The sequence below is a fragment of the Pelodiscus sinensis genome, chromosome 15, assembly GCF_052426305.1.
Source record: "Pelodiscus sinensis isolate ZL-2025 chromosome 15, ASM5242630v1, whole genome shotgun sequence".
Classification (NCBI taxonomy): Eukaryota; Metazoa; Chordata; order Testudines; family Trionychidae; genus Pelodiscus; species Pelodiscus sinensis.
The window spans coordinates 30,052,295-30,078,734 of NC_143066.1; the positions used below are offsets into that span (position 1 = coordinate 30,052,295).

The 26,440-nt window shown below is 42.7% G+C and overlaps 1 protein-coding gene across 8 annotated transcripts in view; it reads right to left on the minus strand.

The window, feature by feature from the left end:
- Nucleotides 1-26,440, minus strand: part of MAD1L1 (mitotic arrest deficient 1 like 1) — a 749,374-nt gene that overhangs the window by 347,972 nt on the left and 374,962 nt on the right. Inside the window, exon 1 of one of the 8 annotated variants that reach the window (XM_075899596.2) lies at nt 7,603-7,622. The exons of the other annotated variants lie outside the window; for them this stretch is intronic. The gene's annotated coding sequence lies outside the window, so the exon portion shown is untranslated. Of the gene's footprint in view, nt 1-7,602; nt 7,623-26,440 lie in introns of those variants that run through there. 8 annotated transcript variants of the gene reach the window in all.

Here is a 26,440-nt window from a genome sequence, read left to right on the forward strand (position 1 = left end):
CAAGTATTTACAAGATCACCTCAGAGAGGCTATGGGGAATGTTGTTGTATTGTTTCCTGTAGCTTCCCTTTCAGATCTAAAACTGTTAGGTTGCTCCATTGACACATTTTCAGTTTTACACCCAAGACCACATGGTCTCGTGTCACTTAGGACTCCTCACAATTTATCATGCCCACTCTCCACTTTAGTAATGGAAATGTATGGGACAAGGTGTACTCTCAGATTTCCCATTCAGGCCAAAGGAGTAAAATATCCAGCAGAAGCTGGAGCAAAGTTTGACATTATAATTTCAGACCTTTTGCTTATAAAAAGACTCCCAACACCACCACATTTAAGTGACTTGAATCTAGTCTATACAGATTTTTATGCTGTATCTGTCACTGGCATCTGAGGGATCTCTTGCAGAAGCAAGGACATGCACGCTAAATTTTCAGACAAATATGGAATTAAGTTATATCTTTCAGCTCTCAAGAAATTTCCAGTACTTAATGGACATATTCAATTCCCATGAACCACAGTGCTCAAGCTTTAAGCAATCTCATAAGTAAATAGGAACTGAGTTAAAGACCTCGACAGGCAAGTAAAAGTTGTCAACCAACAAGTTGCCCACTAACCACATAGTATGGGCAGGACAATCAAAATGAATTAAATGGAGTATGTCAGAAAAACATCATGCTACACATTTAACACATTACTTTAAAAAGCTCTGGAAGAAAAAAAAAAGGTCAATTTAAAGTGTTGATTCAATGGGACAACACTGGCTAATGTAACCCCATTGCAAGTACTATTGCATCCTCTTCCTAGGGAGTATGATAAATTGTAAGCTGGCCATATTATGGCTTTGCTATCCGCTTTCTGAAGCAGTAATATAAATGGTTTGTGAGCATGGGAACCAATTCAAATAATAGGGAGACATTTCTGTATTGTTCAGTTTACTTCTCTGTGCTCTGTGAGTTAATGGCTCTTCTGAAACACCTTCTAAAACAGCAATTGTAGCTACATCAGCCATATTTCAAACCTTCAAGAGAAAACACAAACATGGGGAAAATACTAGACAAGAGTGAATCAAAAAGTCAAGACCGCTGCTCTCCTCATATCTCCTCCTTGTGTCTATCAAACAGCTATTAACGCCAGCTCTAACGCAGGAAGTGTTTGGTCAGTGAGAAATAAAGAGCTTTGAGGATTAATGAATAAAACACAAAACAATTTGTTCATTACAAGACAGGTGGTTAAACTGGCCACATCAATGGCCCCAATTTCTCCTCTGAAGGAATTTGAGTCAACAATCTAATGTTACGAACAAGCTGCTGAAGTGACAGACACTCACAAGGAAAACTAGGCTCCTTAATCTCTATTGAACAAATTTTCTAAAAACAAAATAAATCCTCCGTTCTATGAAAAATTAGCAAAAAGTGCTCCTTTTGTGAGCCTGCAGTAATTTGCTCCTCAGTATCTCACATTCAGAAGCACGCAGGTACAAGCACACAAGTGGCAGCAGCCACAGAGAAACAATTAAAATTGTAACAAAATACAGGACTCTGTAGCATTTTAAAGACTAACAAGATTGTTTATTAGATGATGAGCTTTCGTGGGCCAGACCCACTTCCTCAGATCAAATAGTGGAAGAAAATAGTCAACCATTTTCTTCCACTATTTGATCTGAGGAAGTGGGTCTGGCCCACGAAAGCTCATCATCTAATAAACGATCTTGTTAGTCTTTAAAGTGCTACATAGTCCTGTATTTTGTTTCAGCTACACCAGACTAATACGGCTACATTTCTATCACAATTAAAATTGTGTGTGTTACGCATAGGTTGTAAATCAAAGCAACGTTGATTTGGAGGCGCAGCACCTTTAAGTCTCGTGTTTTCATTAGGAACTATGAAGAAGCTCAATATAGTCACAATAGAAATGTTTCTTACTTTATGATGCCATCAGAAAAAAAAAGAGGAGTCATAGCATTGTCATCAGCAAAGCCTCCTCCCCGGGAGCTTGGATGGGAAGGGCTGGTGGTCCCGCCCCTGAGGAAGCATCACTGTCATCTCTGCAGAATAAAGCCAAGCTTTGTACTGCAGAGCCTGCAGCTTGTATAATTGCTAACATTTTTAGCAGTTACACGGTTACCATATTAAACTCTTTTTAATATCCCTATTTCCTAGTCAGAAATCCAGACTCAGGTCTCCAAGGGAAGAAAGCACTCCTCTTGGAGGTGCAGAAGTTTCAGTAACACAAGCTGTGGTTTGCAAACCCTAGGTTTGCAGCACTAACCATACCTAGGAGACAATGACATATCCCATTTTTTATATCCCATCTCCTTTTGGGATTCCTGAGGAGCCACGGCCACACCTTAGTGCTCCTCTTTCCTAGCAGAAGAGCTGGGAGGCTGGTAGTCAATATCTCCTATCAGGGCAGCTGCCTCGAACTAACAAGGCAAAGTCTAGCCCAGAGGGATTGTGACTTAGCTGCAAAATCGAATATGTTTTATAATATAACAAAAGCCTAAGCTGACTGTGCCAGTGTGTTAAAGAAATATTGCATGCAAACAGAAGAAATCAGTTGAAGTGATTGGCCAATTTACTTATGAGGCCACGAATTACTACTGTAGAAAGTGGCCATGTCTGCTTCCTTGGCAAATTACCTTAAAAATACAAAGGAGTATTTTGTAAGAATCACATAAGTGTGCTATTTTAAAATCCTGTTTCAAATGCATGAAATATAGGAAACCTAAATAAGACTCAATATTTTGGGTTCCGATATCAAAAAACACTTCATTGTTACACTGGCATTTACCCTGAGATAATGAGATAATAAAAAAATCTATGTATAACTTCACATATTTACCTGTGTAACAAATAAAAAGCAAAATATTGGGCCAGATCCTCTGACTCGGCTCAATTCCCCAAAGTCTGTTGATGGAGCATGCTGTGGTCTTTGGCTGCTTTAACTTGCAACACTGGTAAATTGACCCCTTACTCCATGATTTGGTGGGGAGAGAAATAGCGCAAAAGACAGTGTCACACCGTCTCTTTCCTTCCCCACTATCCCTTAGGTGAGCCAAACAGAACTCTGCGCATCTGAGAGGCTCTAGGCTGAATATAGGATGATACTAAAAAGGTGGCTGGATTATAAGACATATGCATGCACTCAACTAATCATGAGACACTGTGGTCATGAAAGTGCTATTTGACTATTCTGATTTACAGAATCTGTAATGAATCTGAAATTGTCTATATTCACGGAGTTTATATTTTATCTAGAAAGCTTGAATGGTATCACCAGATTGTACTGGATAAAGGGTTAAATTCACATACAAAATGTCCCTGGTGCCTCCCTGCATGTCTATTTTTTGTAAAATTCTGTTCAGTGAAAGAAAACAGGAGGAAAACTTTGATTTCGAGACAGCTGTGAACAGCTCATTCGCGTGGGTGGCAGGGATTGTGACAGAAGTAACTCAGCCAGTCACAGTTAGACTTCCGTTTATTTGCATACTGCAATCCTATGTATTAAAATATTGTGAAAGCTGAAATGAAAAGAAATTTTCACTAGTGAAACATGCCAACTTATGACATCGCAGCCAAGAGATGTAACTTTCAACAGATAAAAAACAACAACAAAAAAACCACTTTGCCAGTTAAGTCCTTTGAAGTTATATAGCCCATTTATACCATACTATATGTATACAGCCCAGTACTGTTGCAGATTATCAGAGATCTGGAGCTGTTTCAGAAACTCCAAAGTGTTCTTCAAATTTACACAGAATTTAATGGTTTTGGATAATTTTAAATGTCTTCCATTGGTGACTGCTAATGTTCCATGAAGCAGCATTATTTGGGAAACTGAAAGTAAAGGAGCTTAATATCAGAGACTGTTAAATAATTTCCATACTGCTATAATGATTCAATTCATTTTACTGCTCTCTGGAAAGTTCTTTTGGTTATTAAATTGAGAACACACACACAAGTTGAAATAACATCTACAAATAAAATCTAGTAGTCCCCAAAGTGTCAAACACAAAATTGTACCGAGTATAATTTCACAACAACTGGGGAGGGAATGAGGGCGAAGGGGGAATCAGCCTCTCTTTAATAACTATCCAGAAGTCAGGAGGAAAATTCCCTACTAATCTTTGAACACACAAGTTCATACGTTGCTGGTGTAGAAGCAAAGCTCATTCTCAGGCATGAGAAAGTTGTAATGTAATGGGTAAAACAGGGATCATGTTCTTATTGTTGTGACTTATTACATTACCTGAATAATGTAATTCAAGTAGGTTTTGTGGATAACTGCCTATGTGGGTTTTAACATAGTTTGATTTCAAACACCTCTCCAGTCTCTTGAGAAAATGAAGCAATTTAAACCAAAGGAAATGCTAACCTGTGTAAAAAAGTCAACCCAAGAGCTGCCAAGGCACCAGTACTTCCTGTGCCTCCAATGGCAACTCAACCACATAAAGAAGGAATGACACTTCTTTATTCAGAGTAATACTCTATTTCCCTCATATAAGCAAGAGCTGCTGGATGTTATAGAAAAATAACTTCCTACTAGACATGATGTGTAGTAGTGAAATGCCACCTCCAGTGAGAGAGATATAGGCAGCTGGTTAAATCTGGGGGCATGAGATGTATGCATAAAGAAAATGAGTTTCAATGGTATTTGAAACTGGAAAATTGCTGGAGTCACAGTTCTAATTACTTAAATCAGAGGGAAAGCATCTGTGAGCTACAGGCTCCTGTCAAAGTCACTATCAAGATTTACTGGACAGAGAGATAATGGCCAAATATTTCCCTTGCTCTCAAGTTTCAAGGACAGACCAATCCTACTTACTCTATTTTGTTTTAAGTGACAGACACAGTAACTGGTGATGTCAAGAATTGCAGATAGCAAGTTTACTATAATGTTACAGATCATCCTGAGTTCTAGTGCTACTGCTGTGTTAAGAGAGTTGTCCAGAATCAGGAGGGACCATTTAATAGACCCATGTGTTCATATCACAAAGTGGAATATGATGATTTCAAACAGGAATTTTTTTTTTTTGACTACAGGCAGTCCCCGGGTTACGTACAAGATAGGGACTATAGGTTTGTTCTTAAGTTGAATTTGTATGCAAGTCAGAACTGGTACATATTGTAGGGGAAACTCTAGCCAAACATTTCTCCAGAGCTCAGTTTTATTATCCCACACCTCACTTCCCTCAGTCCTTTATTCTCAAGCTGAGGTGTCTGCTGAGAAAAGCAGCTTCGCGTCTCCCTGGTCTGCTGGGGGGAAGCAGCTAGTGCGGGGTTGCCTCACCCCGTTTGTAAGTAGGGATCCGATGTAAGTCGGATCCATGTAACCCGGGGACTGCCTGTACTCAGGAAAGTACTTGGCCAAAAATCAGCTGCATGGCTTTATAACAAAGTCAGGAGATCTAGTTTTTATTCCCAGCTCTGCCAAACAATTGCTGTGAAGCTTTTGGCAAGTTATTTAATTTATCTGAAACTCAATTTTACCAGCTGTAAAATGATAATATCCACTCTGTAATGTGATTTGGGATTTTTGAATGATAGAAGATATCCAAGTGCAAGATATTATTGCCACTGACACAAAAGGCATCCAAGCTCAATCAGATCGCTCTGTCAGTAGAAGCATCAAATGTTTAATTTTAGGTCTATGTATAGAGTTGCCCGTACATGTTCAGATGAAGCACTTCCCTGCTCTCTCCTATTCCTTATATCCGAAAGGCCATCTCCATCTCCAACCCACACATAAAATAAATATAAAACTCCAGACAGCAACCTGTGTGCGCGACAGAAAGAAAAATACAAAGCTCAAGATGGCAAGTGGAGAGGGAGACAGACAGACAGACACACAGGAGTCTAATGTCCTTTGAATTTTTGAAAGTCCAAAATCTTCCCCCAACACAATCCCCCAATTCCCATTGTTGGCATTTATTCAGAGATGAGAAGGGTCACAACACTAAGAGGCATCTAAAGGAGATGGCAGAGGGTAGAATGATCACTGAAGCATGTTCAGGAAGCCATCTTTGGTGATCAGGCCCCAATAGCCTGGAACAGTTTTTAGTGGAAGGCATGTATGTGCAGCTCTTGATCGACCGGGGAGGGGGGAGAAAGGGTCCTCAGGTGTTTGCAAAAAGTGCCTGATTTGTAAGAACAGCTCAAAACCACAGAAAGCATCTGTTGATCTTGCATTCTGAACTGTGGGGAAATTTTGAGACACAGGGGAGAGACACAACAGAGAAACTCATTTGCTCCTGTTTTTCCTTGATGTTTTTCTTCCAGATGTTAGCTGTACGGGGATGAATATGGAGATCAGGGGATTAGCAAAGATCAGTTGGGAATATTATACTGCTTCTATAGGTCTGTTGTCTTCCATTCTAATCAAAGGGTGCTGCAGCCCCCGGGAAAGGAATGCTGCCAAACAAAATGTGATTTTGCAGCTGCTTCCTCAACAACAAAGGGCAGCCTGACTGATGAAACTTTGCCAAGCCTACTGCTGGTAGAGTTATGTAGCAGGCCAGGACAGCAACTCACGGTCACACATGAGTGAATTCCCAATGGTCATGGACTCCAAAGGTGTCATTCCACATCACTGGAACACTACAGGAGTAACTCCACAGCTAAGGCACTCCTGCTGGGCACAGAAATATTCCCATCTCAAAACAGCTGCTAAATGTACCATCTTAGCAGCCAGTAAGTACATTGACAGGGTTCCCTTCTCTAGTACTGCTTGTCTAAGTTTTTAACCCTTTAGTGTCTGAACATTCTGTTACAAACTTCAGGTATAACAAAACAACCAATCTTCTCAAGCCAGAACCAAAATAGGCTTGTGTTTATGCCAGGGGATGCTAGAATACATTAAGCAAGTCCCCGTTCACACTTCTCTAAGTAGCACACACACACACACTTACACACTTAAATCAAAGTACTAATAAGAAAGTTGCCTAGTTACACTGCCGTGATCAAATCTCAAGAACTAAACTGAAGGGAGCCGGGGGGAATACTCAAAGGATCAGCTAGATATGTACCATAGGAAATTACATTTGGTGATGCAGTAACTAAGTTTCTTTTCACATTGTATACTAAATCGTCACATTCTCAGGAGGCATCGTGCTGCTAGAGACACTAGTTTTTGACTAACAATAAAAGACGGCCACTGGCAGTCTGTGGTTACATATACGCTAGGGATTTGTTGCAAGAGTCAGGCTGTTTGGGATGCCCTGGCCAAATTTTAGCATAGGTCATTTCATTCTGCCTGCCTAAAATGAGTGACAGAATGACTCAAGGTATGAAATTTGCACCCTTGCCAATACTGGCATTTTCACATGCACGGTGAAGGAAAAAATATTAACAATAGCAGCTACCAAATGATGGCCATCTATTTTACCATTTGGGGATCTTATCTGTAACGCCTTCCTACTGGGTAGACACACCTTTCCATTCCTGGAGATATGTTCTTTCTCTGTTTCCATCAGCTCCGACACAACTAGATGGCTGAAGGAACAAAACTTAATATGTTTAAGTTTTTATTTTCAAGTTACCTGGCAAAAATTGCCCCCTCCCCTCCCAGTTTGTTTATTCATTCAAAAATTGTGAAATGACTTACCTCTACCTAAACTTCGCTTCCAACTTCAACGCCATAAGGTAGCTTGATTTATCTGATCCACAAGAGTTAATCACCTCTCTGAAGTTGCTAGGTAACAGTATCTTGTCTTCAGGATATGATTAGTCAATGACAATTTGCTATGATGAGATAGTGCTTGTAACTATAACCCTTGTTGGTTCTAAGTTGTAGACAGCATTGGATTAGGACTGGTTTTTCCGGTTGATAGAATATTCCAGATCAATAGTCTAGCTGTGTGGTTGAATTTGCTGAATAAAGCAAGCATTCTACAGTAGACTTCCGATAATCCGGCACCTTTGGGACCCAGGTGGTGACGAATTATCGGATATGCCGGACTATCGGGAAGTACTCCGGCAGGGAGGGCTGTGACGGGTCTGCAGTTTCAGCAGCAGCCTGTCACCTGCGGATCCACCCGTTCCCACCACTCCCACCCCCCTCAGGCAGTAGAGGAAAGATAAATTGTGAGCCTGTAATTGACTAACAGCTTCTTGAAGCAGCTGCCTGCTTCTCGCCCCCTCTCTGCCGCCACCGCTTGCAGGCTTTGCCTCCATGCAAAATGGCAGAGAGTTCAGCCCTCATCACGCAGTTCCCCACTGACCGCTGCCCCCTTCTCCTGCCCGAGGCAGTAGAGAAAAGAAATTGTGAGCCTGTCACCTGCGGATCCACCCAGCGGTAGTGTAATTGACTAACAACTTCTTGAAGCAGCTGCCGGAGCACTTCCGGGTTCCAGTTGGTGCCGGACTATCAGGAGTGCCGGACCACTGGATGCTGGACAAGTGGAGTTTTACTGTACTTTAGATAGATAGCCTTTACTGTTTGTAGCAGATGTAGATTCTTCTCCTATTCCAGTCTTGAAAAAGTGTGTTGAGATAAACAAACTGCCACCAGCAGATTAAATTATCCAGTTTGTAAACCAATTTCTAAGCTCTTAAAGTTTCCTTTAGGATGAAATCCACTTTATGTCCTCTCTCTCCTGCTATTTTCTAAAGATACAAAAATGGAGAATGGATAAAAATATTGTCCTGAAACCCCAAAGCATTTGGTACACTGTGATTATATTCAATTCTAGTTTGCATTAGCAGTGACAATACATAGTCGTGGTAGCCAGCAGTTTGCCACCAATGGAAGAGACGATAAAAGCAGCAGTATGCTTGGCACAGTTGATCAATCCTGAAAGCTGTTCTCACTTCAACTGACCTACCCAAACTTAAAATTGAGAACAAAATCATACCAATGCATGGAGCAGATGGGTAAAAACAATAGGAGAGTTGTCTGCTCTTGCCATATTCCTTGTTTTTTATTTCTCTCTCTCTACACTGCATGTTGGTGGAAGTTTAACCGACATGGGTTTCCTATTTTAAATTGGAAACCAAACCAGTTGCTGGATGATTTAGCAGATTGCTAATCAGAGAAAGTCTTATCCCTTGTCATAGAGTATAATGCTGCTTACATCAGATGTGATGAAAAGTCATTACCAACTCATGGCTCTTCAGTGGTCAATGTGCAAGGATTTGACACTCTCAGTCCACTGTGTAGTGGCCAAATCCTCACATTACAAAAGCCAACTCAGCAATTGATGCTAATTGCTGCCCCTACTTGACTGTCTCAGCAGAGTTGCCAAGGACTGAATAAAAACAAATGCTGATAAGGAAGCAAGCAATGTTGCTTGTCATTTGATACCATTCTGTGGCAAGAGTGAAGACTCTGGCCAATCCAGCTGGCATCATTCATGAGCCCAACAGTTCATTTAAAACAATATCCGATTTCCAAATAAACAAAGTAGAAAACAAGCTTACTGATAATACACTACATGTGAGAAAATGATCATGAAGCATCTGTTCTCTGGACATGTCTCCCTCAGATGAGAGATTAGACCTTTCTAATGATAAAAATGATATTAGCGCTTACATTTTCAAAGCACTGCATGAACTAATTGCTCCTCACAGCTTTCCTGTCTAACACTGGAAATAATTATAATCAACCCCACTCAGTGAAAGGGGAAAACGAGGAACCAAGAGAGTCACAGTTGAAGGCCAGAAAGAACCAGTAGGTCATCTTTTCTCACGTCCTGTATATCACAGGCCACCCACGCCACCCAGCACATACATACTCAGCTGAAATTAGAACTACCATAGCCCATGGAGACTAGACTATTCTTTGCCACACAAAGGAGATGGAAGAGGCCATGGTGTACCTGTGCTGGAGGCCCCTACAATGGCAGGGAAATGATCAAGATATACCCAGATAATCCTGGCAAGTGACCTGTTCACACAGGCTGGAGAAGGTGAAAAATCCTCAAGGTCACTGCCAATCTGAGCTGGGGGAAAATTAAGTTAGACTCTGAGCATGTGAGCAAAAACCAGCCAACCAAGCATCTGAGACACAATGCTTAGTGCCAGCTTAGAGCCCTAACCCTCCCTGCCCAATGTCCTATCTCTGCCTGTGGCTATCCCTGATGCTTCTGAGGAAGATTTTTTTAAACCTTCACAGAATACACTGAGGCAGATCTCTCCCTGACCTTGGCCAGTAGCCAGTTGAACTCTGAAGCAAAAGAGGGTGTCTCTCTTTCCCGAGGCCACATGCACAGTCAGAGGAACAATCAGGATTAGAATACTAAAGCTCCTAATCTTATTGTCTCTACATTAGACTACACTACCACTCCTATTTCATTTCACACTAAGGGTGTGTCGGCACTGCAAAGTGGGGGGCAAGGAGGAGCAGTGATTGTTGTATAGATAGACCAGGGGGTGGAGAACCTATTTTGGGTCAGGGGCTGCTGACCCACAGAAAAATCATTTGGGGGCCGCACACAAATGAGAAGAAAAATAATCCAAACAAGCCCTCATTGATATGGCCCCGGACTGAGAAGGAGAAACAACTCCCCACTTTCCACTCGCACACCAGAACATGGGGGAGGGCCCCACAGGCTAGTAGATTTTTGTGTTCACCAGACCCACAGGACAGCAGGAGAGGGAGGGGGGCTGGAGCACTGACACAGGCTCCCCAATGCTGAGGGGGATCCCTAAGCCTTGGGAGTGGGCTACCCCGATGTAGACATTAAGGATGTTAAAATGTGTTTATTTGCACAAACATGTATCCACTGAAATTTTCAGCAGATACACTTTACACATGGGGGAGGCATGGGGTGACGAGAGACGGTGCTCGTGGGGAGCCGGCTTTTAAGCTGGCTCCAACTTCCCCTCTCCTGTTGCCTCTCTAACAGAGGCAGTAGGGAAGGGGCAGTCAGCTTGGCGGGAGCCGGCTTCAAAGGCTGTATCGGCTCCTGCCTGCTCCCTCTCCCCTGTGTTGCTGTCCCTACTTCAGAACCAGCACTGTGTAGGGAGGGAGCAGGGAGAGAGAGAGAGAGAGAGTCAGCTTGGTAGGAGCTGGCTACCCATGTGCACCAACTTCCACTTCCCCCCACAGCTGCCTCTGAGACAGAGGCAGCAGGAGTAGGGGGGCTGCCTGTAACCGAGAGGGTTAACCGATCAGCCCAGGTTAACTGTGTTCTCAACTACATGGTCACATCCCTAGTAGACATTTGATTTAGCTAACTCATATATTGAAAACACTGTAGCTGATGTGGCATGTACTTCAACGCAGCCTTCCTGGGACCCTGTAATATCTGGCCTTTGTGCAAGCCTTCCTGGAATCCTGGGTATTTACTCAACTAGCCCCTGCTGAAGTCATGCTCCAGAGGCACCATTGCTCTTGGCATGCAATAAAGCTAGAATAAGCTAGCTGAGGTATGTTTATACATACTGCAATTACACCACCCAACTGTAGCTTAGATGTACCCTCTGGAAAAGACTGAAACTCATGCAGGAGTTGCATACCAGGGTGTTCTGAATGGAACAAACTGATCTACATGTACTACATTTGCTCAAAGTTGGCCTCAAATTTCTCATCAAATCTAAGAGGAAAACCTGAAGCTCCTTTCAAAAACTGAAAAAAAAAATCTCTTTTTATTACCATCTTGAAGAAAGTCAAGTAGCCCTCTCTGCCTGCGTTCAAGCTTCACCATTCTGCATCCCCTTAGAGAGAAGCAGAAACCACACTCATTTGAGAACATTTTCAAAACTAGTAAAGCTCAAGGAATTTTAAATGCCTGTATTTAAATTTAAAATACTCATTTTGCCTCCTCAGGAACAAGAGAACGAATAAAAAGATCCCCTCTTGGCACACTCCTGAATAAGGATTCACAACATTTCTAATTGACTGTTGCTGCTGAAAAGAATGAGTCTATAAATAGGCAGAGCACTGGCAAAGTGGGTAGTTGAGAGAAACAAGCAACATTTTTTTAAAATTAGTTTTTGGGGAGGAGGGTCAATGAGGTTGAGCAAGATGATAAACACAAAGGCAAAGCCACAGAAGAGGACTGAAAGATGGAAGGTTAGAGAAAATAACACAGTTTAGATGCAAAAAGAATCCTTTACACTTGAAAGGGGGTGGAAGGTGGTATCTGGCAAAGGACTGGGAGATGGGACTAGGAGAAGAGAAGCCATCCTGAGAGAATGCACCATGGCCAGCTAGTTGCCATACCCTGGGCAACGGGATATTCTCAGTTCAGGAACCATGACAGTAGGACTTTTCTGATACAACACAATGGGAAGATGGTGTTTTGCCATGGTTTAATGCTATGTGAGACAGAAGTTAATGCAGATGTGATTCCACACCTTTGTTCACACCTATGAGCACTATGATGAGAACTGTATTCTGTGGGCACAGGTAAACTGGTATTTAAACCATTATCGTATAGCGAACCTTCTGTTTACACTTTTATTTCTTCTCTATCATCCCCCATGCAAGCATTAGTTTTTATAGAGAAAGCTGTATCTAAACCATCCTGCATTAATCTCGTCTCTTAACTCAGAACCTCATGGATACCATTTGCACAGTCATTCAAGTATTGTGCTGGAAGAATTCATGCAGCCATCTTGACAGGCCTTTGTGGCATGGGATTAATCCAAACAAGAAGCAGAAAAAAATGTTTTAACTTACAATGCTACCCACACTATTAGACCAGAGAATACTCAAAATCATGTTCCATTAGTTTTGCTATTGATTTAACAGGCAGGAACAGTTAAAATAGGAAGGAAAGTTTCCAACAATAAATACATGTGAGCTTATAATGTGGCAAAAGCTTTTTAAATATTTGTATGATGTTTAATTTGATCAGGTACTGTATACAGGCACTGACTTTCTTCTTTCCAGGTGGGTGCTGATACCAAGGTGAGGCAGGAGTCAAATAGCCCTGCATCCTCCATCCACAGTCAGATGGGACTCTCATCCAACAGGTAGAATTGAAGGATTTATTAGTCCATGGAGACACAGCATAGAACAGACTTGTCAGCACAGAAAGCAGGAACAGTCAATATAATCCATCTTTGGGAGAGAGGAGCCCAGAGCGAGAGACCTGACTCTTTTCCTGCACCCCAAACCAGCCCAGACAGTCCCACTCTCTGCAGAATAGTGATAGAAATGTAGCCATGTTAGTCTGGTGTAGCTGAAACAAAAAACAGGACTATGTAGCACTTTAAAGACTAACAAGATGGTTTATTAGGTGATGAGCTTTCGTGGGCCAGACCCACTTCCTTTGATCTGAGGAAGTGGGTCTGGCCCACGAAAGCTCATCATCTAATAAACCATCTTGCCACTCTCTGCAGTCTGTTCCCAGCCCCCCACTCCACCCCATCAGGCTCCTCCTCCAGCCTTTGTCCTGCTTCCTGGGCAAAATGTGTCATCTGGTTGCATCCCCTCCTGGGGTCAGGTTACAATCCACTGAGTACATATGACTATTACACCCACAATTCCCGTCACCATATAAGTATTGGTTCAGTGGCAGGAAAACTGTGGCACACACAGGGTTACTATAGGACAGTAGAACTCACAGGCAGCATCACACGGTCACACCAAGGCCCTGCTCCACACCAAGGTCCTTCCCCAAGGTCCCATCCCTTCTTCATGTCACTGCTCCACTCCCTCATCCCCACTCCTCCTGCTGGTTGCCAAACAGCTGATGAGCAGTTGGCTGGTAAGTGCTGAGCACCCACTATTTATTAAAACTAATAAAAGAAAGTTCTTCTTCACACAGCGTGTAGTCAACCCGTGGAACTCCTTGCCAGAGGAGGCTGTGAAGGCTAGGACTATAATAGAGTTTAAAGAGAAGCTAGATAATTTCATGGAGGTTAGGTCCATAAAAGGCTATTAGCCAGGGGATAAAATGGTGTCCTTGGCCTCTGTCTGTCAGAGACTGGAGAGGGATGGCAGGAGACAAATCGCTTGATCACTGCCTTCGGTCCACCCTCTCTGGGGCACCTGGTGCTGGCCACTGTCAGTAGACAGGATACTGGGCTAGATGGACCTTTGGTCTGACCCAGTACGGCCGTTCTTATGTTCTTATGTTCACTATTTTTTTCTGTGGGGGCACGAACCCCAGAGCACACACGGAGTTCGTGCCTGAGCTACTGTACATATTTCTTATTGCAACTATGAACAAAGTTCTCACCTATGTCATGTGCAGAAAGTATAAACTGTGGAGTTATCACAACAGACTATCAACTAGTGAAATGCATTAACGAGGGATGTGATGGTGTACACATTTAAACTATTAATCAATGAGCCTGGGCTCATTGGTTAACCTTACCTGTTACAAGACTCCCCCATCCAATCCGCTCCTTCTGTATCAGAGGTGGCAGCAGGTATGCACATAGAGACGTCTTAAAAACTGGCTCCACACACATACTGGCTCTTGTGGAGCCAGTTTACCCCCCTCCTCCCACATTGCTGCCTCTGTATCAGAGACAGCAGTGGGGGAGCCAGGCTCACATGGAGATGTCTTCCTTTCCCCCTCCCCTCCCCAACAGAATTTACATGTTTACCAAAACCCCTGCATTTTAGTTAGCATCCCTAGCATTAACCTCTACAATCTATCATTTATTTATTCTCCTTAATCTGGGAAAGGGTTGAAAAGGTATAAGGACCATGTGCAACCTTTGATGCCATGAACGGGGGGGGGGGGGGGGGGGGGAGGAGGAGGGGAGATAAACCATCTTTTTTCACCTCTAGCTGCTGGCCATTTGTAATACACATTCTAGGATTGCTAACCACAAAGAATTCCCTTGACAATTGAATTTACTTTGTAAAAATTGTTGGCAAGCTTAATGCTAAGGAAAAGAGTTGGACAGATGGCTCTGGAGACTGAAGTCCTGTTTTTATCCACAAAATAGACGTAGTATGAGAAACAAAAGTACAAGCTTCCCCATGCTACCTCACCAGTGTCTATCAATTTTCACCTGAAGAAATTACTTCTAAGTAATGGTATTTAGTGTTAGGTATAGTCCAATCATTCCTTGGCCCTTTTGCTGTGACTGATAATTTAGGTCTGCAGTTTAGACTGGGGTGAATTTTGTGATACAAACATTTGTACACTCTGAAGAGGGCTGAACAACTCATTTCAAAACAGCAATCAAAGTGTCATCAGATAGTAACAACTTACAATCATTATTGACCCTAGTTAGATTTAATTGGCAATGTAATGGTGGAAAAGGTTCTATTGTCTGTCCAATTACCAATTCTCTGGGCCATTCCATCTCTAAATTTTGACAAATCTGTTCCACGTCCTACAAACCAATTTGATATAGAGGGAAAGGGTAAGAATACACCACTACATGGCAATTTTCATCATTAGGACATGACAGAAAGTCACAAAGAAGTATTACAGTTTTATTCCTTGTGTATAGCAGTTTTCTGAAATTGACAATACATCATAATTCCCAGGCTTCAGTCACCTGTGGCTACAATGGAGGTTACTACACTGCATGCGGTACCAAATGCCTGCTGACTAAACCCAAAAAGTTCTTACGTTAGTGCCATGCCGTAATGATTACAGGTAATAGGGACGGGTATCTGAATATATATTTTCCTAATCTTCTATCTTAAATTGTTTCTCTTTCTAAAAAGGCACCTAAGTAGCTGCAAAGTTTTACCTGTCTGAATGGCAAGGCATCTAAATAGCTGCAATTTTTTACCTCTGCCTGAGTGAGGCACCTTCCCATTCAAAGGTAAAACTCTGCAGTTATTTCGATGTCTTTTTATAAAGAGGGACTCCAGACTTCAGGAAATCCTCCTGAGTTCAAGAAAGAACCACTTCACTTGACTGTTAGCTTGACAGATGCCAAAGGTGCTCATGACACACTTTCTAATTGCAGAAGAGATAATCATGGAAGCATGTATAAATGTATAGTTATCTGACTGGAGGTGTGCCATGAAGCAGCTCTCAGAGCATTGGAGTCCATGAAAGTACAGATTAGTGAAATTCTCCCTCTTGAGTGATCTTTTCTCCACTCAAGATAAGTAAGGAAGAGAGTTTGATCCAAAGTGTAAGTAGCATTCAACGCCACAACAGAAACTAGCATCAATAGAAAATACAACAATATAATGTGTATTTAAAATCAAAAGGCAGATTCTGAATTGTAAAAATCAGATACCACAAATGTTAGGTTTGTCTAGGCTGAAAAGCAAGGCCCTTATTATCTTTAAAAGGGGATATGCCACTTGTGTGTCATAAGGTCATGCCTGCACCGTGAAGATAAATGCCATTTGTTAGTACAGTTGGGAATACTCCTACCTTTTACAGAAATGTAGGAATAAAAAGACTACAGCATTATTCTATGCATGCTTTTTTACTTTAAAAGAAGAAAGGAAAATAAAAGATGTTAGAATCCAAAAGCTACTAATTTTCTACACACATGCACAGGGTACACAGATGCATACGCACAAATATGTATGTATGAGTTATGTAACTATTACCCTTACATATCGCTACTTACAATCGTAGCATCAAAAAATCACCTTATGTTCCATCACACACAGCATCTGCATCACTATATACTTTACACAGCAAAAAAGACAGAAATAAATCCAAATACAGTATATACCAAATAAATATCCAGAAATGAAACAGCACACACATTCAGAGGCTGAAATTTCAAAACATTTACTAGTGTCATCCTAAAGTGAAAAATCAGCACATGATGACATAACACCTCTTACTAATGCTTCCTTCCATTTTCAACATCTCTAGGTCATGGAGACACACTTTCAGCCTATAGCAGGTATACAAATTGGCAGGTCCACTCAGATAAATCTTAAACGGTTACCTACTATTTCTTAACTGTTCTTTGACATATGTTGCTCATGTCCATTCTGTTTTAGGAGTGTGTGCCCGCATGAACAGTTGCTGAAGATTTCTGCCTTGTATCCATAGGGCCAGCTGTGGTATCTTCTGAGTGGTATTCCCATGCAGAGGTATATTAAGCACCACTGGGTCTGCACCCTCTCAATTCCTTCTTGCCAGCTACTCTAACAGTGGGGTAAGGAGGACAGGAAATTCAATAGATGTGAGCAACACATCTTAAAGAACCTTAATTACAAAAAAGTAAGTAATTGTTTTTTCTTTGAGTGCTTACTCATGTGGATTCCATATCAGATGACTCAAGCAGTATCCATGGTAGTGGCCTCAGAGTTCACAGCTTAGCAGCATGCTAGGATCATCCCAGGCTTGCTGAATCAGTGCATAGTAAGATGTGACCATATGGACTGATGATGAGGCAAATAGCTCTGCAGGTGTCCTGAAAAGGTACATGGGTGAGAAACGTGAGAAGGAGGCCTGCACCCTGGTAGAGTGGGCAGTGATGATCGCCAAAGGTGGCACCTTCACTTGATCATAGCAGAAGAAAATGCAGGCCAGTATCCAAGAAGAAATTCTTTGAGTGGATAAAAGCAGCTTTACATCCTGTTTGGCTACAGCGAAAAATAATTGTGTTGACTTGTGGAATGACCTGGTTCTGTCAATGTAGTAGGCCCGCGGTCGCCTCAGTTCGCCTCATGGTAAGGCCAGCCCTGGTCTAGACAGTACTGGGTCCTGCCATGCGGGCAGGGGACTGGACTCAATGACCTCTCGAGGTCCCTTCCAGTTCTAGTATTCTATGATTCTAAGGCTAGAGCCCAAGGATTGTAGCCTATGTTTCTTCCTTAGATTTGTACAACTTTGAGAAGAAGACCAGTAAATAAATGTTCTGGCTTAAATGAAACCGAGATGATCCCGGGGAGAAATACCAGGTGCAATCTGAGCTGGACGTTGTCCTTGTAGAAGATTATGTGCAGCAGTTCCAAGGTGAGCACCATTTTGAATATTGAGCAGACTAAAATCACTGTAACTAGCAACACGGCCTTCTGGGAAAAGAGAAGGAGAGACAATTATGCAATAGGCTCAAAGGAGGGACCACGGAGTTGTGACAGCACCAGATACAAGTCCCACAGCAGAATGGGGTCTCTGATTTGCATGTAGAGGTGCTCTAGGCCCTTAAGCAACTAGGCTGTTATATCCTGAGCAAAAACCAACCTACCCTTAAATAGCAACAGCTGAAATGGCTGCTAAATGGACCCTGATGGATGAATGGAACCTCAAATCAAGTGTCCTGTGCTTAATAGGTGAGGCTCTTGTCTGGCCAGTGAGATGCGACTTGGTACTAGGGACAGAGATCATGGCAAAGGAGACCTGCGCTACAGTCTGTGACCAATGGTGTTTCACCAGTCTATGCTGCTGCACCTCAGTGGACTTTAGTTCTGAGGCAGCAGCCACCTCAATCCCTTGTTATGGCACCAGAGCTGGTCAACCTTGCCCTTCAGCTGCCAGAAAAGCTTTAGGCATCTAAGGCCCCACTGTAGGCTGAGAACCCCTATTACTGCCCAGAGTGGGGGTCTGGGATTAGATGTATGACTGCAGCAGACTGCAGCAGGGTTCTGAACAGGGCATATGGCCTGACACAGGTCCTTCATCTATCGGCCCTCTGTCCTTCAGCTTCAAAGGGCTCTTCTTCTTTTGCCACGTCCGGGGCACTGGCTAAGTCAGTGGTGGAGTCCACTGCTGGTGAACCACTCCACACCAAAGCTGATGCTCTTGGAGAACTCTGGTGCAGGATGAAGAGCCGCTTCCATTAAGATATTCCACTCTTTCTGGGTATGAAGGTGAAAGTTGTTACAAATACAACACCTGTCCTTCCTGTGGCATTCTCCTAGACACTTGAGATAAATGTCATGTGGGTCATAAATGGGCATCAGCCTGCTGCATGCCAAACACAACTTGAAAGTAGGCAAGAGGAGCATGCCCCACCTGCTGAAAAGTCCTAGCTAGAATTCTGTTAACAACTATACTTACCAGTCATTTAAATAATACTATCAACAAAGCCCTAAGGTATGCAATCTATTGAGACAAGAACAACATTTAGCCTTTGATAGGCAAGAAACGGCGCTCTAACTAATCACTATGGATGGTAAGAAGGAACTTAGAGGGCATAGGGCTGGCAACGCCTAATATATCTCCGCATGGGAGCACTACTCTAGAGGCAGCTACAACCAACACAATGGATACTAAGGCAGTAATCTTTGGCAAGTGTTCACATGGGTGTGCACACACCTAAAATAAAATCAACATGAGCAAGCACTTGAAGAACAAGATGGACACTTACAGCCAGTAGTTTAAACATATATGGAAGCAGTGATATTACACCACATGGGTAATTCATTGTCTCTCCTCCTCTGGCTACGGCTATGTCTATTTACAGAGACATGTATGTACAGGATAGGTGCTACATGGGTAAGTTACATGTTGCAATGAAAAAGGGCTGTATCTACACACTGCTGCAGCATATAGCTACATATTTTAAGAAAGGCTCTGGCACCAGGGGCCTTTCCCGTCTCCCTCACCCCTTCAAAGCCTTTCTGAATGGCAAAGTGTAACAGGTTTGCAGTCTCCACTGGGGTGTCTCCTGCTGCTCAGTCCAGGAATTAGCTTTCTTCCTGCCTGGAGAGCCTCATTCTGGGCGGTCTCTCAGCTGCTCTTACTCTTTCCAGACAACTCGGTTACCCCTAAGCTCACTACTTGCCTCTACTCTGATTGCCATCCTTCCTCGAGACCCCTCCCTCAGGGGCAAACTGTAGTCCAACTTGGCCATGCTCATCATAGTCAGGGAGAGAGGGCAGGAACTGCTGCCTATTCCTACCCCAACTGTCCTCTGCAGCCCTAGTACCTTCTCAAGCCTTTACAACAAGCACTCAGCCTGAGAGTTCACAAGGCCGGAGTTTCCCATCTCCTCCTGCCCATCCCCAGCACTGTTTTGTCCAAGGTACCCCTATCTGCCTACTGGGTCCTGCTCATATGCTGAGTTTAATATATTAGGGGTTGGGAAAGAATCTCTGCCCCAGGTCAGACTGGCAGAGATGTCAGGAGGTTTTCACCTTCCTCCGCTCCTCCCCCTCCCTCCCAGCACTTTTGGAGCAGTGAATTCCCTGATTTGTGCTCCATCCCTGCTCCCTCTGGCCCCCACTCTCAGAGCTAGAAACCCGCAAACCAGCTATTCATGGCTGTTCAAGCTCTGGGAAGGAGGGGGGATAAAGCAGAAATCAGGCAATCTGTGTGCTCCAAAAGTGCTACGAGAAGGATGAGCAGGGAAGGGTGGGATTCCAGTGTCCCAAAGGCACATGGGGGGAAAGAGGTAGCCAGGGGGTCGAAAGGCTGCAGGTGAAACCCCAGTGAGCTGCATGCAGCCCATGGGCTGCAGGTTGCCCACCACTGGCCTAGATGGTCTGTTCCACTGTTTGTTTGAATTTTGTTTCTGATTTCAGGTGCTGTCAGTTACTGTGTTAGTTGGGATTGTGCTTCTGTGAGTGTTTAATCCTTTGTTCCCTTCATTGCCTTTGATCAGCCTCCCCAGGTGGCTAACAAGGGGGTAGGCCTGACCTAGGTGAGCAGGCTTTAAAAGCCAGAGGAAAAGCGAGCAGGGGAGCGAAGCAAGCAGGAGGCTACATACGGGCGTGCACTAAGAGGAGTGTTGTGAGCAAAACACGAGTAGTAATTCTTCTGCTCTACTCTGTGCTGATTAGGCATCAGTTGGAGTATTGTATCCAGATCTGGGCACCACATCTCAAGAAAGATGTACATAAATTGGAGAAGATCCAGAGAAGGGCAACAAAAATGATTAAATGTCTAGAAAGTATGTCCTGTGAGGGAAGACTGAAAGAATAGGGCTTGGTCAGTTTAGAAAAGAGAAGACCGAGAGGGGATGTGATAGCTGTTTTCAAGTCTCTAAAAGGGTGTCTCAAGGAGGAGGGAAAAATTGTTCTTCTTGGCTCTGATTATAGGAAAAGAAGCAATGGGCTTAAATTGCAGCAAGGGAGGTTGGACATTAGGAAAAAGTTCCTAATTGTCAGGGTAGTTAAACACTGGAATAAGTTGCCTAGGGAGATTGTGTAATCTCCATCACTGGAGATATTTAAGAGAAGGTTAGATAGACATCTATCAGGGATGGTCACTCTAGACAGTGCTTAGCCCTGCCATGAGGGCAGGGAACTGGACTCGATCTCTCAAGGTGCCTTACAGTTCTAATATTCTATGGTCCCTTCTGGTTTTAAAGCCTATGAGTCCCCAAGACAGATGTGTCTAAAACACAAGACTGAACAATTCTGTGTGTACAATATGATTTTCAGTGCTCCATGATGATCATCTTCACCACAGTATCTCCTGATTCTCTGCTGAAGATTTAAATTAGTACCAAGTGGCATCAGTTCCTATTCTAGGTGATCCTGAGCAAAGTTCCCTCTAATGTTTTCCATCCATATGCAGATTTTTCCATCCATGTGAGCAATAAACTTTTATGTCCACCGATGCATGTGTGAATGTGCATGACCAGCAGAAACAAAACCTACCTGTGAGCTCTCTGCTAATCAGCTGGGCAGCATTTGAATCTCTTCTGAGAGGCTGCACAAGCGCAGTGTTTACAGGGAACAGTGATCCTGAGTGATCTCACCGACCCTGTTTAGGTTGTGGGCTCTGACAAGACAACAGCACAAACTGATATGGCTGAAGGCATTTATATTTTATTTGTATGCGCATGGAATGTTTAGCTGTAGTCTTCGTATTCTCAATTTGTATGAACATACCTGTAAAAATATCTCCATTTACACATATTTTGTATATAATCATTTAGATCTAGTCTATCATAGTCACTTTACATCCTCATAATTTATTTTTATATAATCACTATTCTTGTCTAACAAGTCCTCCAACATACTGGCTTTCTTTAATAATTAAAATTAATAAAAGGTTAGTAACTTTTCTCAAGTACCTACAGTTTTAAAGAAGTCTTATGAAAGTGTAGTGGTTTGGCAAAGTGTAGTGTTTGTGAATGGGGGTATTGAGTATAGAAAAGAGAATGCATAGTGGATAAAAATCAATTATTTTTTAAAAAAAAATCAGTGTTTTTGTGCATACTTGCACAGAGCTGAAATCTGAATCTACATCTGTCAAAGCTAAGCTCACTATAACTATTATACTCATTTAAATAAATTGAAAATATAAATCAGTTCAGTATGCCGAACCAATGTCATGCACTACATATCTGTTATTGTCATCACAGTTGGATTCATGACACATGTAGTGTTCAGTATTACTGCTTGTTTTATTAAACAGCATAAATAAAATTCAAGAGAAAAATTATAGTTTAAACTATGGAGCAACTGCTGGTTTTCTCAAAACTCAATGCTTATTAGCCAGGATGGGTAGGAATGTGTCCCTAGTCTCTCTTTGTCAGAAGCTGGAAATGGATGACAGGAGAGGAATCACGTGATTATTACCTATTCTGTTCATTCCCTAAGGCATCTGGCATTGGTCACTGTCAGAAGACAGGATACTGGACTAGATGGACCTTTGGTCTGACCCAGTATGGCTGTTCTTATGTTTCTGTTTGTTTAATGAAAAGCTTTTACCAGAATCAGTGCCTGTTTGATATTAACACTGATTAAATCAACTGGATAAACTGCAAAGTCTCTGAAAGAACTGAACAGTTCTTTTCAATGTACTGGGACCACTAGGTTTTCTATCACAGGGAAGATCTGTATCTGTATTTTAGTTAAAGTTTTTGTTCATGGCATGATGCCAATCTTTTTAAGCTAACATTTCTATTTTCTGGGCTTCCAGTCAGGTTTTTTCAAATTTGAATGAACTAGCCCTATGCCAAAGAAAAAAAAAGAGAGAGACTTTTAATGACTTACCTGTAAGTATTCTTTTCTGCAAGCTACAAGTGCCACTAATCCACACTTTAGTTCATAATCAACATAAAATCAGACTAGTATTTCTAAACGAGAGATATGTTGTCCACTGCATAATGGGTATAACGCTCCCTACTGAAGGAACACAAATTCCTACTGCCCCAATTATGAATTCCTTCTCAATGAGGGAGAAATAGAAGGCTGCAGAGTAGAGAGAACCCCAGTTGTGAGGAAAAGACAGACACAAGCATGGTAGCAGCTGCAAATTATACCTCTGGAGAACAATTATTACAGGTAGATAATTATATCTTGTCCAAAACACACCAATTGCAACAGATCCTCACTTGGTTCTCAATTCAACAAAGCGTCTAAGCATATTCTTAAGTATTTTGTGGGCCACGTATGGACATAGGCATATACTGGAGTGCTTTGCTGAATCAGAGCCTTTTAGCCCAATTAGGAGGTTGCATACTTCATAGCATCTGTACACCGAGCACACTGCATACTCCAGGAACTCCTTGCACTCCACCTTTCCCACTATAAGCTCTATGTGTGCTCCCTCCAACCCCTCTACTTCAGGGAATCCCTATACTTCTCCCTTGCCCTCCCTCACACCCGAGGCTTTGTGACCTCCCTTCTCCCTTCCCCCCCCCCCCATTCCTCCATCTCCTCTATACCTAGTCTCTATCCTATGGCAGTGGGTCTGTGCCATTGCCCCCTGCCCCCAATGCTTCCCTTTACTCTACAGGAAGGCTCCCAAATCTGCCCCCTTTGTTAGGGGATCAATGCCCCCCCCCCCAAACTCCCTCTCATCCCATATCAAGGTTCCCTATTCTCCTCCTGAGGCAATGGGGCCTGTATACCTTTCATTCCCCACATCTGCCATACCAAGGCTCCCCGTGCTCCCTGCCATGCTAGCAGCTTTGTGTGTCCCTTCTTCATACTTATCCCATAGCAACAGTATCTAATCTGCCCCGAGGGTTCTGTGAGCTCCACTTCCACCATATGCTCCCCATATGTCAGGGGCTGTGTGCAAGCCCCCTTGTCCTCCTCACTCCACCATTATTAGTCAGAATATTCGCGAAAAATTTGGAATTAATTGTATGCAGTATTCAAAATGTGACGTGATGTCACTCTGTTGACCCACAGGAAAAACTTTTTAAAATCATAGATAGATAATTATTTAACTTTTGCAACTTTTTTCTGCTGCTTTGTGGATGTTCATAAGAATCTTTCAGAAAATAGGGATGTTACATTTCGATTAATCAGCTAATCGAGTAATTTAAGTAATTAGCTAATCAAGAATTTCCACTGACTAACCGATTAGTCGATAAGGAGGGAGGAGGTTGCTCACTATCCCCACTGTGCCTCTGCCTTTGCACTGTAGTAAGAGCCGACTGCTTCATCCCACTTGCACTGGGTTCCCTGTTGTGCCTCTGCCTCCCTTGTCTGTGGTCCTTCCCCTCACCAGCTGCACTGATGGTGCTGTGAAGAACCAGCTTTTTTAAGGTGGCTCCCCCAGCACTGGCTCCTGTTCCCACCCACCCACTCCCGCTGCCTCTGATATAGAGGTAGCAAGGGTGGGGGGGATACAAGAGTAGTCAACTATTTGACTACTCTTTTACATCCTTATCAGAAACTGCATAACTAAACCAAGTGCTGCCAAATGCAAAGAAGAAAAGAAGTAAGAAGGAAAAAGAAGTACCAGGAACCATCATCTGTAGTGGTATTAGGTGTTACATGCAACTACAAAATTCAGAAAGAAGCTTTGAAGTTAACTGTCCCTTTAAAAGAATGAACAGGAGATACAAATAAAGCATTAACAGGATGGGGCAAGGGTGACTACAAGGCCTTTTATAACCTGGTCAGTTTATCTTCAATTATTATAGCGTCTGATTTCCACCTGTTCTTCCCTTCTGGGTTCTTTCCCTTTGTCCATTTTCCAGATAGGATGTTTTCTGGGCCAAGTACTATTCTAATTATTCTTGTAGCTTTCAGATGATATCTCAGAGTCCTTAGGAGCTATAGAAGATGAGATCTTTTATAAACCCCAAATTCATTAAAACTCAGTTAAGTTTACAGGTAAAAAAAAATCAGTGAAATAAAATTACAAAAAAAAATCTAAGTATACTACACTTAAAAGAAATCTAAATATATTACGATATGGAAATACACAGAGAAGGCATCCAAACAACTCTACTTCTGCCTTGCAGTCATGGGATTTTAGTAATTTGCTACCAAAGAACTTAAAGCAGACTTCTAAAACCTTTTTGTCTTTCCCACTATGCTCAAAATTCCTGGCTTCATAACAGGGCAGAGCTAAGAGATGAAAAATAAATTATAACTACATAAAAATAGGGATGTTACAATTAATTAAGGTACTCTGGATATGGACTTTCAATCTTAACTTCATTTTAACATAGTTCCTTCACTATCCCATGGGAATTTCCCAATTTTTGTAAACTATTAAAAGTTTCACAAGAACTAACCAAAAAAACCCACAAAGAATGATCCCACTGTGAAATACTTCCAATGAGTTGTCAGCATGTCTTATCATTTTTATTGTTTTATATTTTATTTCATATTTTAAAGGGTTGCTTCACTAGTCTGCCAAAATGGCAAAAACAGCCAAAATGGCCCGAGCCAATTAGCTGGGTACTACAGCTGAAATGTATTAATGAATGTGACACCCCTCCCCCTCACCTTAGTTTAGGAGTGACTTTCTAGTTTACAGATCTGTGCTGGCAAGACAGCACAACGTGAAAGGGGATGAAAAGTCCTCGTCCTTAAATTATGTCTCTAGTTTTCAAAAGTTTCAAAGGAGATTGAATACCACCTTTAAAATGCAACATGGAACTAGCAGGGTCTTCATAACATTGACACTCCAGGTCCTCGATTCTGACAGAGAAAAGACAGTTACTTAGTTTCGTAACTGTTGTTCTTCGAGATGTGTTGCTCATGTCCATTCCACTTAGGTGTGCATGTGCCACATGCACAAATCAGAGTTTTCCCTTAGCGGTACCCGTCGGGCCAGCTGGGGAGCCCACTGGAGTGGCGCTGCTATATCGGTGCATATATATTTCCGCTGTCCCTCCACCCCCTCAGTTTCTTCTTGCCGGAATGCTCCAACGCAGGAAAGGTAGGATGTGGAATGGACATGAGCAACACATCTCAAAGAAAAACAGTTATGAAAGTAATTAACCATCTTTTCTTCTTCGAGTGCTTGCTCATGTCCATTCCACTTAGGTGAGTCCAAAGCCAACCCACAGGAGGCAGGGTCGGAGACTACCTAGAGATGGACTGCAGTACAGCCCTACCGAGTGCACCATCTTCCCTGGCATTCTGCATGATGGAATAACAGCCTGCAAAAGTGTGTACTGATGACCTGGTAGCAGCCCCGCAAATTTCCACGATGGGCACCTGGGCTGCAAAAGCCGCAGAAAATGCTTGAGCTCTTGTGGGGTGTGCCCTAACGGGTGAGGCCGGAACATGCGCTAGCTCGTAGCATGCTTTGATACAGTCGGTGATCCAGGATGAAATACACTGGGCTGACATGGCTGGCCCTTCATCCTGTCCGCTATAGATATAAACAATTGGGGGTACCTGCGGAAGGACTTGGTCCTCTCTAAATAAAAGGCTAAAGCACGCCTAAGGTCAAGGGTGTGTAAAGCCTGATCTGTCCCAGAGCTATGGGGCTGAGGGTAAAAAACAG